The 14,880-nt window shown below is 34.7% G+C and overlaps 1 protein-coding gene across 1 annotated transcript in view; it reads right to left on the bottom strand.

The window, feature by feature from the left end:
* IL1RAPL1 (interleukin 1 receptor accessory protein like 1) overlaps positions 1 to 14,880 on the bottom strand; it is a 1,416,727-nt gene that overhangs the window by 1,056,546 nt on the left and 345,301 nt on the right. The gene's annotated exons all lie outside the window — the stretch shown is intronic.

Genomic DNA, 14,880 nt, shown 5'->3' on the forward strand with positions numbered 1-14,880 from the left:
CAGCATGAGAGGAAAGCATGTGATATGTATTTGTAAGGTTAAATGGAGCCACACTATTGTGGTTGCTTCCAAAAAATTATAATAAGCTTTCATCTTTAAAAAGGAAAACATCAAACATTTTAAAGCACCTTCCTTAAGTGTTTTAGTCATCTCTGCCCCTTCTTAATAATGCTTATGCTGAGGTACAGATGCATTTGCTCAGTATAGAGAATGAATCTCTTCTACAGTAAATTACATGGGGGCCAGGTGAAATGGAACTAGATTTTATGGGAGTGTCAAAAAACTGGGAAGGTACATTCAGAAATTCCAAATTGCCTTCTCCTTCACAAATTTCTTTAAACCTTCTAGTTTCATACAAATCTAAGTAATAGCCTTTCAGGGAGTTTGTAACAAAGGAGATAAGTCAAAAACAAAAAGGACTTACTCCTACCCTTTGAAAATGTACAATATTCCACCGAACTTTGTGCAGTGCCATGTACAAATATGAATATTTGTTGAGCAAAAGGAAATAATATCCTATCAATTGCTAAGTCTACCACACACCTAAGACTGTTCATAGGAACATAGTACTCGCTGATAACATATTTTCACATTAGAATGACATTCCAATTATTTTTCTATGTAAAACTATTAACACTGTTCATATTTACTTGAATCAGTACCATAAATGAACTTGATTTAATAATAAAGAGAAAAATAAATATAAAAGGAACCAAAAGGAAAGAAAAAGTTATAGTGACTCCTCTTTTACAGACTGGGGAAGATTCAGTTCTCACTCATGCTGAATTCAATTATCCATTCACGATTAAAGACATTGATGAAAAACCTCTCTTACAATGTCTGACCATATCATGATGTCATGATAATTTTCATCAGCTGCAGATACATCCAAAAAGCAATGGATAGGGTTTATCTGCCACAATGCTGATATTTACCTGCTCATTCAAATGGCAGAGTGAGGGCCAAAGGGAACACACCACACAATCAAACTTGACTGACAGACAGCATTATCCTGGCTGTGATTTTCCATTTCCTCAAGCAGTGCATAATATAATCAACAGGTCATTTTTTTTCCTTAGAGATTTCTAAAACATTTAAGCCAACCACATCTTATTTGTCTAGAATGACACATAATGACATCTTCTAAAACTTCTAGAACAAAAATCATCTCTGATATTGCAATAGTTTTATGTGATAAGAAGACCGCATCCCAAACTGTTCATAAGAAAAAGAAACACTTTTTAAGAGACAATAAAAAACAGGAAACAAATCTTAGAAATAGGCTTTTTATCAATAAATCATTTTTATTTACAATGGTTAAAAGAAATCAATTCAAATGAGTTCCTCAATAATTCGGCCAAATGCTACTCAATATTTTCACTCTCATAAATATATGCCTTCTTTGCTCTTATTACTAAACTTCACAATAATTTACTGTTTCTCATTTTACCCTTATGAGAACTGTACCTTGTGAGCCATATAAAATGAACATTCCAACTGGTTTCATATTTTCTGCAGAGCTGAGAGGTAATAAGAAGTATTTATATGAAAGTAATTTTCTTTGCATTTGGTGAGCATATTTATCTTTTCCTGTTATTTCTGTATCAACATATTAAATATAAAAATATTCTCCTTTAAAGTGATTCTTTACCATGTGTTGAATACATGCTGTGCAGCTGCACCTGCTTTAAAGAGGAAGACAAGTAAAAATGCATATATATGGCCAAACCTCGGTCATGATGGGTTGATTAATCAGTGAAATTTTGAGAACTGTATTAGTGTTTAATAAACCTAAGATATAGTGCAAAATTTAAGGTCTATCAATCCATGTCTGAATTTGCCTTTGAACATACAAATTTGTTTGAATCCAAGACACATGGATGACAAGATTCAATGTCATTTCACATTCAAGTTAAGCAAGAAAATCACTGCTAAATTATTGTAAAATAGGATATATCCCAATTTCAGAGATGTTAAAATGTAAGGGAGGAAAGTGCATCTTAGAACCTATGAAATATATTAAGTGTCTTCTCTAGCCTAAGGGATATGTGGTGACGGTAGTAATCAAGCCTTTGTTCCAGACTGCAAGATAGCATGTAGACGCTGAAAAAGATTATAGGAACAGAAGAGATGCTTTCTCTCCTCTTCCTGTCTCTACTATTAATTTTTGATGTTTTAGAGTAACTAACAATACCATCCAAAGTTACACTCTGTGTTCTAAGATCAGTTCCTTCCTTCCTTCCTTCCTTCCTTCCTTCCTTCCTTCCTTCCTTCCTTCCTTCCTTCCTTCCTTCCTTCCTTCCTTCCTTCTTTCCTTCCTTCCTCCCTCCCTCCCTTTCTTCCTTCCTTCCTTCCTTCCTTTCCATCCTCTCTCTCTCCTTCCCTTCCCTTCCCTTCCCTTTCTCCCTCCCTCCTTCCCTTCTTTCTTTCTTTCTTTCTTTCTTTCTTTCTTTCTTTCTTTCTTTCTTTCTTTCTTTCTTTCTTTCTTTCTTTCTTTCTTTTCTCTTTTCTCTCTTTGTTTCTTACTTTCTTTTCAACATTATGAGTGTTTTCTTATTCAAGTAGGCAGGAAAGTAAAATCTGGTCAGTTTCACAACCTAAGTACCCAAACAAAATAATGGAGTGATCTTATGTCCAGATATGACATAGCTGTACATCATTATAAATAAAAATTGTGGATGTTAAGCAGAGGGTTCTGTGGTCTCTGGGGGAGAGAAAGAACTCACAGGAATTATTCAGTATAAGCAGCAACACAAAGGGCCAAATGTCATTTACTGTTTTCAGAGAGTAAACTTAAATTCCAGTTACATACGTAAATATATTCCTAAAGACATAATAAAAAAGCAAACTGAAAATGCTCAATATAATTTTATCAACAGAATTTTTCATTAACTTTACAGAAGATGATACAGCATAAATGACAATGCCTGATGACAAAACTAAGATTAATAGTGTTAGAGCTAATAAGAGAAAGAAAACACCACTCTGGCCAGGTGGTTCAGTGGAGAAAGTGTCGTACCAGTGCACTGAAGTAGGTTTGATTCCTAGTCAGGGCACATAAGAGAAGCAATCTATGAGTGCACAGCTAAGTTGAAAAATGAGCTGATGTTTCTTTCCTATTTCTCTGACCCCTTCTCAAACCAATGAAAAAATTAAGAAAAGATTTAATTTGGCAAATTTGTATTAGAGCTACCTCCTTTATTTTTTTTTTATTTTTATTTTTTTGCCTAAATAGCCAAAGCAGCAGGAACTGATGTAAAGGATACGATATTTTCAATCACATGTTTGTACAATAAAAAAGAAACTCTGAATTCTTGTAATGCATACTTTTTGTTGTAAGAAAAAGAAGAAAATGAATCTCAAAGGAATTAAGTGTGTACACCCATTCTCTTACACAAAGCTAGCAACATACTCAAAGTGAAAATCACTGATTCTTGGTTAAGGTCTTCTTTTATTTCACCCAAAAGAACTGCCATAATATGATATGTATATACACATGTACCCACACACTTAAAGCTATTATATTATATTATATTCAGAAACACAAGTGTTTTTAACACTTACTGTTACACTTACAACAACTGAAGTGTATGTAGCCTATTATCTAGTCTATAGCCCGGAAAGTGTTTTCTATAGTTATTTTCCCACAGAGGAAATCATCTGAAACACCTCAAGTCTTCAGGTATGTGTGAAAAGTATCATAATACATTGTGAACAATCTTATTGAAGTTATAGAATGGTTGATTAGGTATAAACCATGAAGAATATCAATTACATTTTTTTTTCATTTTTATAGTTAAAGAGGCTATAGCTCAATGGTTAAAGATTTGCTAAAGGTAACTGAATTTGTTCAGAGTAAATCAATGCAGGTGACCTACATTTGGCTAATTATAAACATACTGTGCAAATATAGGTGAGATGCACTTCCTCCCAGACAAATGCCAACCAACTTAAGCACTCTTATAACCTGCTTCCATTTCTAGGACCAAATCCAGACCACATCTTAGGCACTGCTGAACATGTAGACTTCATTTGCCAATCATTGACCATTTTTACTATAATCAATATTGTCTCCTTGCATACTTGGCAAGTTATCTTTATCAGCTTTCCAGGTCAAATTATCATACAGAAAAAAAAAATCTTATTTTTAACTTACCAATGCATCCTCATGCCCTAAATAAAATCCTTTTGAGACTTCTTGTTCAAGCTCAAGATTGGACATTGTTTTAAAACAGTTCTTTTTAATCATAGGCAATATAGCCAATAATATAATATCTTTGCACACTGATAGTTAATAGACTTAATATCGTAATGTTCTCATAACCTGTATAAATGCTGAAACACTCTGTTGTGTACCTGAAATTAAAATAATATCGTATTTCAACTATACTTTCATTAAAAATCTTAAAAATATGTATAATAAATAAAAAAGTTCCTTTTGGAGCTTCTGAATATGTTAAACTCCCAGGTCATGTATTTAGTCATCTATTAAAATTTTTCAGTGATTAAAATATATCGGGCACTATTGTAGATGCATTGGAAAACTTAGAGAAACATTCTGTTCTCAAAAAACTTATATGCTAAAAAAGTGGGGCAATCTCAATTAAAAAAATAAATAAATACATAAATAAATGATATGCTATGCTAAAAAATGATAAACACTAAGGAGAAAATTAAGCTATTGACATGACCTGTTGTGTCCTTGAAGATATGAGAAAATGTTGTAATTTTAAATAAGTTGGTATGGTTTATCATCACTGTGATTTTTGAACAAAGACTTGAAACAGATGAGGAAGAAAGCCACATAGATACCTATGGCAGAAGAAAGAGCTTTACAAAGGCCATGAAATGAGAGTGTATTTGAAGGAACTGAAAATCAGTTTGATTGAAACAAACAAACAAACAAAAAAAGCTAGAATAAGAATAAGAAAATGGAATCAGAGAGGCCACCCATTTTCCTGAAATTGTTCTCTTAATTTTACAGTTTGGGTCCTGGCTGTGGCTCAGTGGATAGAGCATTGACCTGGCATATGGATGTCCTGGGTTTGATTCTAGGTCAGGGCACAAGGGAGAAATGACGATTTGTTTCTCCCCCCTTCCTTTCCCCTATTTCTCTCTTCCCTTCCCACAGAAAGTGGTTTGGTTGGTTCAAAGGTGGCCCTGGGTGCTGAGGATAGGTCTGTTGGTCCAAGTTCATTAGCCTCAGGCACTAAAAATAGTTTGGTAGGTGAGTATCCATCCTAAACAGGGTTGCTGGGTGGATCCCAACTGGGGTGTATATGGCATTCTGCCTCACTATCTCCCCTCCTCTCATCTTAAAAAAAATTATAGTTTGATTATTCAGTTTCTTCCTTCTATCCTTTGATGGAAAATTCTACTGTCGACAATAAAAAATTTCAATAAGAGACATAAAATTCAAATATAGCAGGAACAAAAGCATAGTTGGCAAGTAGAAAACTGCTGATACAGGTAGGAAAAAGTGTGAGATGTACATTTACATTATACTAACATGACAGGGAAGGAGGTAAAAAAATGAGGTTAGGTTATTTTCACAAGAAAACTTGTAGACTATGATTATTCTCCCTAACACTCTGCTTGTCAAAGGCTATAGAAATACAGCTTATATTCATTTTATTATAATTTATCCTTTAAAAAAAGACTTTATCATGTAATTAGTATTAAAAATAACAACGAAACATGGAAGAATAACACTTAGCTTCTGAAAGGAAACAAATTAAAATCACAAATATGATAAATGAAGGAAGTCTTTCATTTCTGTCCTACACTAAAAAAAAAAAAAAAAAAAAAGTTGTAAGTAATACTATAAACAATTTTATGGCAATAAATTATTTAGAAAACTGAAACATTCCTAGAATGATGTAAACTACCAAACTATAAGACATTTGAAAAATTATAAAAATTGTAGAAAATTTAAAAAAAAACCTAAATAAAGTGATACCCTGTTTACATGTATCAAAAGACTTTATATTAAGATAATAGTATTCCCCAAAGTGATCCATACTTTCAATGCAATCCTTATCAAAATTCTAATGGCTTTTTGTATACAGAAATAAAAATAAATAAATATAAAATTTATATTGTAGGCCCTGCCTGGTTGGCTCAGTGGTAGAGGGTTGTCCCTGCGTGTAGTCCTGGTTTGATTCCCAGGCAAAGCACAAAGGAGAAGCACCTATCTGCTTCTCCACTTTACCCCTTCTCTCTTCTTCTCCCACAGCCAAGGCTCCATTGGAGGAAAGATGGCCCTAGCACTGAGGATGGCTCCAAGGCCTCTGCCTCAGGTGTTAAAATGGCTCTTTCTGGTTGCAATGGAGCAATGCCCCAGATGGGCAGAGCATCGCCCTCTGGTGCACTTGTCTGGTGGATTCTGGTTGGGTACATATGGGAGTCTGTTTCTTTGCCTCTCCACTTCTCACTTCAGGAAAATATAAATAAATAAATAAATAAATAAATAAATAAATAAATAAATAAAATTTATATGGCATTGTAAAGAAATCTGAATAGCCATAACAATATTGGTAAAGGGAAAGAAATTTGGAGGACTCGTACTTACCAGTTTCTAAATGTATAGTATTCAAAACAGTGTGATACTCGTATGTAAAGACTGACACCCAGATCAATAATTTAAATTGAAAATCTAAAAATAAACCTTTATTTTTATGGTAAATTGATTTTTGACATGAGTACCAGGCAATTTAATGAGGAAAAGAATAGCCTTTTCAACAAATAGTTCTGGACCTGACCAAGTGGTGGTATAGTGGATAGAGCATTGGACTAGGAAGCAGAGGATCCAGGTCAAAATTCAGAGGTTGCCGACTTGAGTGCAGACTCATCCGGCTTGAGCAGTGGATTACCAGCTTAAGTGCAGGGTCCCTGGCTTGAGCATGGGATCATAGACATGACCCAATGGTTGTTGGCTTGAACCCAAAGGTCACTGGCTTGAAGCCCAAGGTCACTGGCTTGAGCTCAAGGCTGCTGGCTTGACCAAGGGGTCATTCACTCTGTGGTAGTTTACCTGTCAAGGCACATATGAGAAAGCAATCAATGAACAACTAAGGAGACACAATGAAGAATTGATGCTTCTAATCTATCTCCCTTCCTGCCTGTCTGTCCTTATCTTTTTTCTCTCTCTGACTCTCTCTCTATCTCTGTCAAAAACAACAACAACAACAAATGGTGCTGGGACAACTGGGTATTCAGGTGCAAAAGAATAAAATTGGACTCATACCTCATACTATATACTAAATTTAAATCAAAATGGATAAAAACTATAAATATAATAAAGCAGACCCTGGTGTCTTAGTGAATAGAGTATTGGCCCAGCATATGGATATCCCAGGTTTGATTCCCGGCCAGGGCACACATGAGAGGTAACCATCTGATTCTCTTCCCTTTTCTTTTCCCCTTCTCTCTCTCTTCCCCTCCTCCAGCCAGTGGCTCAATTGCTTCAAGTGTGGCCACAGACACACTGAGATTTGTTGGTCTGAGATTTATTTAGCCTCAAATGCTAAAAATAGCTTGGTACTCAAGCATAGCCTTCAGATGGGGGTTGCCAGATGAATCCTGGTTGAGGTGCTCACAGGAGTCTATCTCACTATCTGCCCTCCTTTCACATAAATAAATAAATAAATAAATAAATAAAGTAAATGTTTGTAACTTGGATTAGTTAATGATTTCTTAGATATGATATAAAAATTATAAATAATAAATAAAATATAAATTAGACAAGTTGAAACTTTTGTGCTTCAAAGTACATCATTAGTTAAGTAAAATACACAACTGTTGAAAACATTTTCAAATCATATATATGAGACTTGTACTAAGAATAATAATGTAGAAAAAACATTTACAATGTAATGATAAAAGACTAATAACCTCATTTCAAAATGGACAACTCTGAGAAATAGATACTTCTCCTAAGAAAATATAAGAATGGTCAATAAACACAAGAAACAATGCTCAACATCATTAGTCCTCAAGCAAATGCAGAGGAAAACCATAGTGAGATACCACTTCAAATCCATTGAATTGTTATAATGTTAATAACAATTTTTTAAAAATAACCCTGGCCTGTTAGCTTAGTTGATTAGAAAAGTGACCAACGAACACAGAACTAAGTGGAAGAACAAATAAATGCTTCTCTCTCTCTTTATCTCTCCCTCTCTCTTCCTCTTTCTCTGTCTCTCTAAATATCAATCAATAATACTTCTAGGTCTATACTCAAGATAAATGGAAATATAAATCCACACAAAAAATTATAAATGAATATTCACAGTAGCCAAAAAATGGATAAAACCCAAATAATAATCAACTGTTGAACAGGTAAGTAAAATGTATATCCATTCAATGGAACATTATTCTGCAAAGAATGGAATGAAGTTTTGAGATTTATTTTGGCATGGATGGACTTCCAAAATATTATACTGGATGAAATAATTCAGTCAGGAGAAATCACATTATCATAAGATTTAATTCATAGACAATGTACAGAATAGGCAAATATACAGAAACTGAAAGTAGATTAGTAGTTGCATAGAGCTGGGTAGGTTGAAAGCAATTAACAATGATAATGAAAATATTTTAAAATTGTTCATTGCCCTGGCCGGTTGGCTCAGTGGTAGAGCGTCGGCCTGGCGTGCAGGGGACCCGGGTTCGATTCTCGGCCAGGGCACATAGGAGAAGCGCCCATTTGCTTCTCCACCCCCCCTCCTTCCTCTCTGTTTCTCTCTTCCCCTCCCGCAGCCAAGGCTCCATTGGAGCAAAGATGGCCCAGGCGCTGAGGATGGCTCCTTGGCCTCTGCCCCAGGCGCTAGAGTGGCTCTGGTCGCGGCAGAGCGACCCCTCGGAGGGGCAAAGCATCGTCCCCTGGTGGGCAGAGTGTCGCCCCTGGTGGGCGTGCCAGGTGGATCCCGGTCAGGCGCATGCGGGAGTCTGTCTGACTGTCTCTCCCCATTTCCAGCTTCAGAAAAATACAAAAATAAATAAATAAATAAATAAAATTGTTCATGTAGAGAGCTACAGAATTTGGTGAATATAAAAAAAATTAGTGAAAAAAAATAGTGAATCGTATATTCGAAGGGCATGAATTGTATGGTATATAAAATATATTTAACCAAAGCAGTTATCAAGAAAAGGGAGTTTTTAATGTGAAAGAAGAAAAAATGTCCATACCAACAACCAAGCAAACTAACACAAAGATTTCATGAACACTTTTAGATATAAGGTAATGTACCTTGTTCAGAGTATTATAAAGATGAATTCTTCATGGTAGTTTGACAATGATTTATTTATATTTAGAAGATTTTACTTTGTCAAATTTATTTCTCTGTAGAGCTATTTATAATTGATTGAAGAAAATAAACCTGACTGATGACAAGGTATGCTCAATCACAAAGGAGGATACTGGCAGAAGGTATTCTACAACACTATCTCTACATGGTTCAGAAAATTGAATATTCATGTAGATACCACAGTGGCCACTGAGCTATAATGGGGGAGGTACTTCAGTGTATAAGGCATGAAAGTATGTTACTTCAAGCTCTGCCTACACAGTGAATGATCTGGGACATTGAAAATAAACCAGTGAAAATTACAATGCATAAATCCAAGCTGAAAATGTACTGACATACCAATCACATAGCCTAAACTTGAAGGAATTATTGACACATGATTAATGCACATTTTAAAAAAATGTTCTGGTTCATGGAAATAAAAAAATATCAATTATTGAAATTAATGAATTACTTGATTCACTCTGAATTAATTTATTCAACAAATCATACAGAGAAAGGCATATGGTATGGTATGAACAGAAAGGAGGTACTGGGACCAAGCATTTAGAAATAGAAGTTTAGGAGTAGAATTGCATGAGAGTGATTAGCATCAGCTTTAGAATTGGAGATAACTTTGGCACTCTGAAAATAGAAAAGTCCATATGGAATATTTTAATTACTGCAAGAAAATAATCTAAGTATGTATGCTATTTGGGGACTGAATTCCCCTTTTTATTTCTTTCCCACTGTTCTGTTCTTAATGATTTTTTCCTACTTTACCTGTTAGCATACAAGTAAGCTGAATTGCAAAAAAAGTATAAAGTTATATACTCCAGTGTAAAAATTAGAAACATAAAACGTCTACATAGCTTTTTCTCAAGGGACCCATAATTTTTTTTTCCCTCCAGGACACTGTTTTGTATCTAGGTTAATTATTTCTTTATTACCAACATTTAAAAGAAAACAGCAAATGCAAAGTTTTAGTCTCTAAAACAGGAGCACTTGAATTTGAAGATGTATTTATCCACATCAATAAAAACACAAAAACAATCATTTTTGCCCTGGCCAGTTGGCTCAGTGGTAGAGTGTCGGCCTGGCATGTGGAAGTCCAGGGTTCGATTCCTGGCCAGGGCACACAGGAGAAGCGCCCATCTGCTTCTCCACCCCTCCCCCTCTCCTTCCTCTCTGTCTCTTCCCCTCCCTCAGCCAAGGCACCATTGGAGCAAGGATGGCCCGGGCGCTGGTGATGGCTCTGTGGCCTCTGCCTCAGGTGCTAGAATGGCTCTGGTTGCAACAGAGTGACGCCCCGGATGGGCAGAGCATCGCCCCCTGGTGGGCATGCGGGGTGGATCCCAGTGGGGCACATGCGGGAGTCTGTCTGACTGCCTCCCCGTTTCCAGCTTCAGAAATACAAAAAAATAATAATAATAAATCATTTTTTTCCAGTAGAAGAGCCAGGATTAAGAAAAATCTTAAATTATAAAATTTTCTGCATTAAATTACAAGGAAATTATAAGACTATTGACCCTTAAACAGAAAGTCAGCCCAATATTCCTCCAGCAAAATGGCTTCTGTCAGAACCAAAAAAGAATTGCAATTCAGAACTCACAACTTTAGTGGGACATGTGAAAGTTCCCTAATACAAAGGAACAAAAACTCTTTTATAGAAGGGAAGGGGAAGTTGGGAAGATGTGTTTTCAATCACAGTGTAAGAACGCCCCAGGTCTGGCCTCCTTACTTTATTTTAAATGAGGTTATTTTTCACTAATCTTTTGAAAAAGACATATTGTTTAGAAGATAAGGGATTCTTTAGAACTGAGGTGGGAAGTAACCCTTGAAGAAAGATATTTGCCCCCCCCCCAAAAAGACAAAATATAATGATTTTAATGATGAGTGCAAATAAGAATGCAAATTAGCCTGATCAGGCATTGCACAGTGGATAGAACGTCAGACTGGGATGCGGAGGACCCAGGTTCGAGACCCCGAGGTTGCCAGCTTGAGCGCGGGTTCATCTGGTTTGAGCAAAGCTCACCAGCTTGGACCCAAAGTCGCTGGCTTCAGCAAGGGGTCACTCGCTCTGCTGCAGCCCCCCAGTCAAGGCACATATGAGAAAGCAGTCAATGAACAGGTCTGCTCTAGCCCCCTTGTCAAGGCACATATGAAAGATCAGTCAATGAACAACAAAGGAACCCCAGCAAAGGGTTGATGTTTCTCATCTCTCTCCCTTCCTGTCTGTCTGTCCCTCTCTCTGACTCTCTCTGTCTCTGCCACACACAAAAAAAAGGAAACGTGTTAAATATTTTCAGATGTCTCTTTCTGGGTATAATTACATGTACCCACATATATAAATCTACCGTTATTATAAGTGAAAAATGGGTAACACTGTTTGAAAAATAACCTTGTGTAGTAATTAATTTGATAGGCAATAAAATTTTAAATAAAGAATAGCAATTCAATTACATTTTAATCATTTTCAATTAACTAAGAGTTTTCCAAATACAATTTCCAAGTTTCATTTAATAATTTATATATCATTAGCTACTTATAACTAATTTGAAACACTGTAGTTAAATACTTATTATGATAGCTAATAAAATATTGTCCAAGACTTATATTTTATATTTACTGAATTGAATAATGGGATTTGAAGGAAAATATTTTAATAACTTAAAATTGAATAATTTCTACATGCTGGGAATTGCATTCATAATACACAAAAAATACAGGATTTTATCTGTAAAGAGATACACTTAAATTTGTAATATTTTCATATGTAGTGCTTATTTTCTAACTGAATTCAACATTTTCCCTACAGCTTTATAATTTAGAGATAAAAGAGCTCAGTTTTCAAAATTTCTATCAAAACATGGTTCAATCATGGTGACTGGAGGAGGTAAGCAAAGTGCCCAAAGTTCCAGAACTTGGTTGAAATGAACTGTAAAGGAAACACTGTTTAAAATAGAAATGATGGAGCAATACAGGCTATTTTCTTAATTGATTTCAAACTAACAAATGTTTTAAAAATAATCTAAATACAGGGTGGGGCAAAATTAGGTTTATAGTTGCGAGTATGCAAAAGACTGTATTCTTGTATTATTTATGGTTGTATTATTTTCCATATGAACTATAAACCTATTTTTGCCCCACCTCATAGTTTCAATACTCCTGTATCACTCATTTAATTACTCATATATTTTTAAAAACTCTTACCCATCCATCAAAATATCCAATGATTTTATAGCACATCTTATAGCTGGTATTTCCAAAGATACTCAAATATCTTTCTCAATTCACTTATGCAGAAGAAATTCATAGTAAAGTTTCTAATTTACATTAAAATTTTTTCAATATTTCTCTTTTACTTAAAATTATTTTTATATATGAGCTAGAGCTCATATATATCTTATACATAGTGTCCAGGAGAAATGGAGGACTACAGTATTGATATAATGTTTAAGTCAAAGTGCTACCATATACTGACTCTATAGAATGTGAAAACTATTAACTATGAAAAATAACTGGCAAGAAGAATAAAGGTCCTAGAGAGAAGCTAAGCCAGCAACAATATACTGACTCCTACCTTTATTATTTAAGCTTTTAATAAGATACTGCTGCAAGAATATGAATTACCACTCTTTCTTTAAAAGGCACAAATGAAATACTCATTCTTCTCTATTGTTGCACAGGAACACACACACACAAAATTATAAGGTTTAGATGCAAGAAGACTTCTCCCAAGAACATAGCAATATTAGAAGGAAAGGACTATTTAAAATTTTTTTCTAATTAACCATAAAATGATTTCATATGCATTTTGAAATAGATAGCTAAAATTATTATTTAAATTAGTTGCACTTCAAAATCAAACATCTGTATATTTGCAAATGTGGAAATCATTTTCAGGCCTTAATTTCTGGACAGGTTTAGTGTATTTCTTGGTGGCAGAGATCAAAAGTGTATTCATGGTTGTTCAGTGAAGTAAGACTGTTACTAAATAATCATTGGGTTATATAGCTGCCTTTCAACACATATTTCTCAGAATAGTCACATATATCAAGGGGCATGTGTTATAATTCTGATTTTAGAAATTTGTTACTGTTGTGGTAACTACAGAGAAGGATGAATAAGAGAGGGAGGTGATACATTGGATATAGCCACATCCAGGTTCAAATATACTTTTCCACATTATCATTGTTTGTTTCAGTGAAATGTCAACCAGAAGGAGGAACTCTGGTAACCTCAAAATCTCAAATAAATAAGTAACACCTGGCACTTGAAAAACTAACAGTGCAACTTCTATGACCTCATCCTTAAGACATTAGTTTGTTCAGAGTTCTAATGTTGAAATATGCAAAGCTCTAGACCCTAGGAATACAATGGACATGGATATTATCATTATAGGTCTAGATAAACAGTAAACCTGTAAATTAGTAAAATAAGAAAATTTTCACAAAGTATAAATTTCCCACCAACAATTAATTGATTAATAATGACTAGGACTTCCCTGGCTGGTTATCTCATTAGGTTAGAATATTGTGCCAAAACGCCAAGGTTGCAGGTTTGATTCTAGTCAAGGCACATACAGAAAGCAGCCAATAAATGCATACAACTAAGTAGAATAACAAATGAATGCTTCTCTCTCTTTCATACTCTCTCTCTCTCTCTTTCTCTCTCTTCTCTGTCTCTTTAAAATCAATCAATTAATAAAAAATAGTGACTAATACCTACTGTATGTACTTATTTTGGTTAGCAGTTATGTCAAAGAAAGGATCATTTAAGTTAAATCTGAAAAACAAAAGCCGACATACTCAATATCAGGGCTGGAGTAGGAACATTTCAAGCAGTGGATATCTAGTGCAGAAGAACTACAACACAAGAAACAGCTGGCTCTGAGGCTAGAAGGAACTGTGAAAGAAAATGGAGTGATAGAAACAGCCAAACAAGCAACAGATCATGAAGAACTTAGTTTGTCAGGTTCAAGAATTCAAATCTTTGTCTTAGGTTGAAGAAAAGTCATTAGAGTAATATTATTTGTTCTGTTTTTTAAAAGATTATCTCATCTGGGGGAGGTTGGATTTAACTGTAGAGTGACAAAAATAGAAAGACCATATAGGAAACAACTGCAATAATCTAGGAAAAAAACAAAGAGAGAATAAGGTAGTGATCATGAGAAACAGAAAATTAGAGAGATTTGGGACATGTAACATAGAAGAGACCTAAAAACATATATAAAAGTGACCCTATCCATTTTATTATAATGCACTATACTGAGTTAGGGAGCTAGGAAAAGTAACAGGCTGAGCAGATTTGTTATTTATTTTGGATGGGCAGTTGGAGAAAATAATCAAAAGTTTGTTTATGTTAAGCTTTAGATTAATCTCAATACACACTCCAATGGTTATAGCAAATAAGCTGTTTCAGAAACAAATTTTATGTTCAAAAGAAAAGTTAAAATTAAGTATAAAACATGTTGAGTGTCATTTACATACAGTTGGCATTTAAAGCCATTAAATTGGATGAGTTAACCTAAGAAATGTATGAGGATACGACCTACACTAACAATTTAAGGTGGATAAATGAGAAAAGAAGG

Source organism: Saccopteryx bilineata, chromosome X (genome assembly GCF_036850765.1).
Source record: "Saccopteryx bilineata isolate mSacBil1 chromosome X, mSacBil1_pri_phased_curated, whole genome shotgun sequence".
Taxonomy (NCBI): domain Eukaryota; kingdom Metazoa; phylum Chordata; class Mammalia; order Chiroptera; family Emballonuridae; genus Saccopteryx; species Saccopteryx bilineata.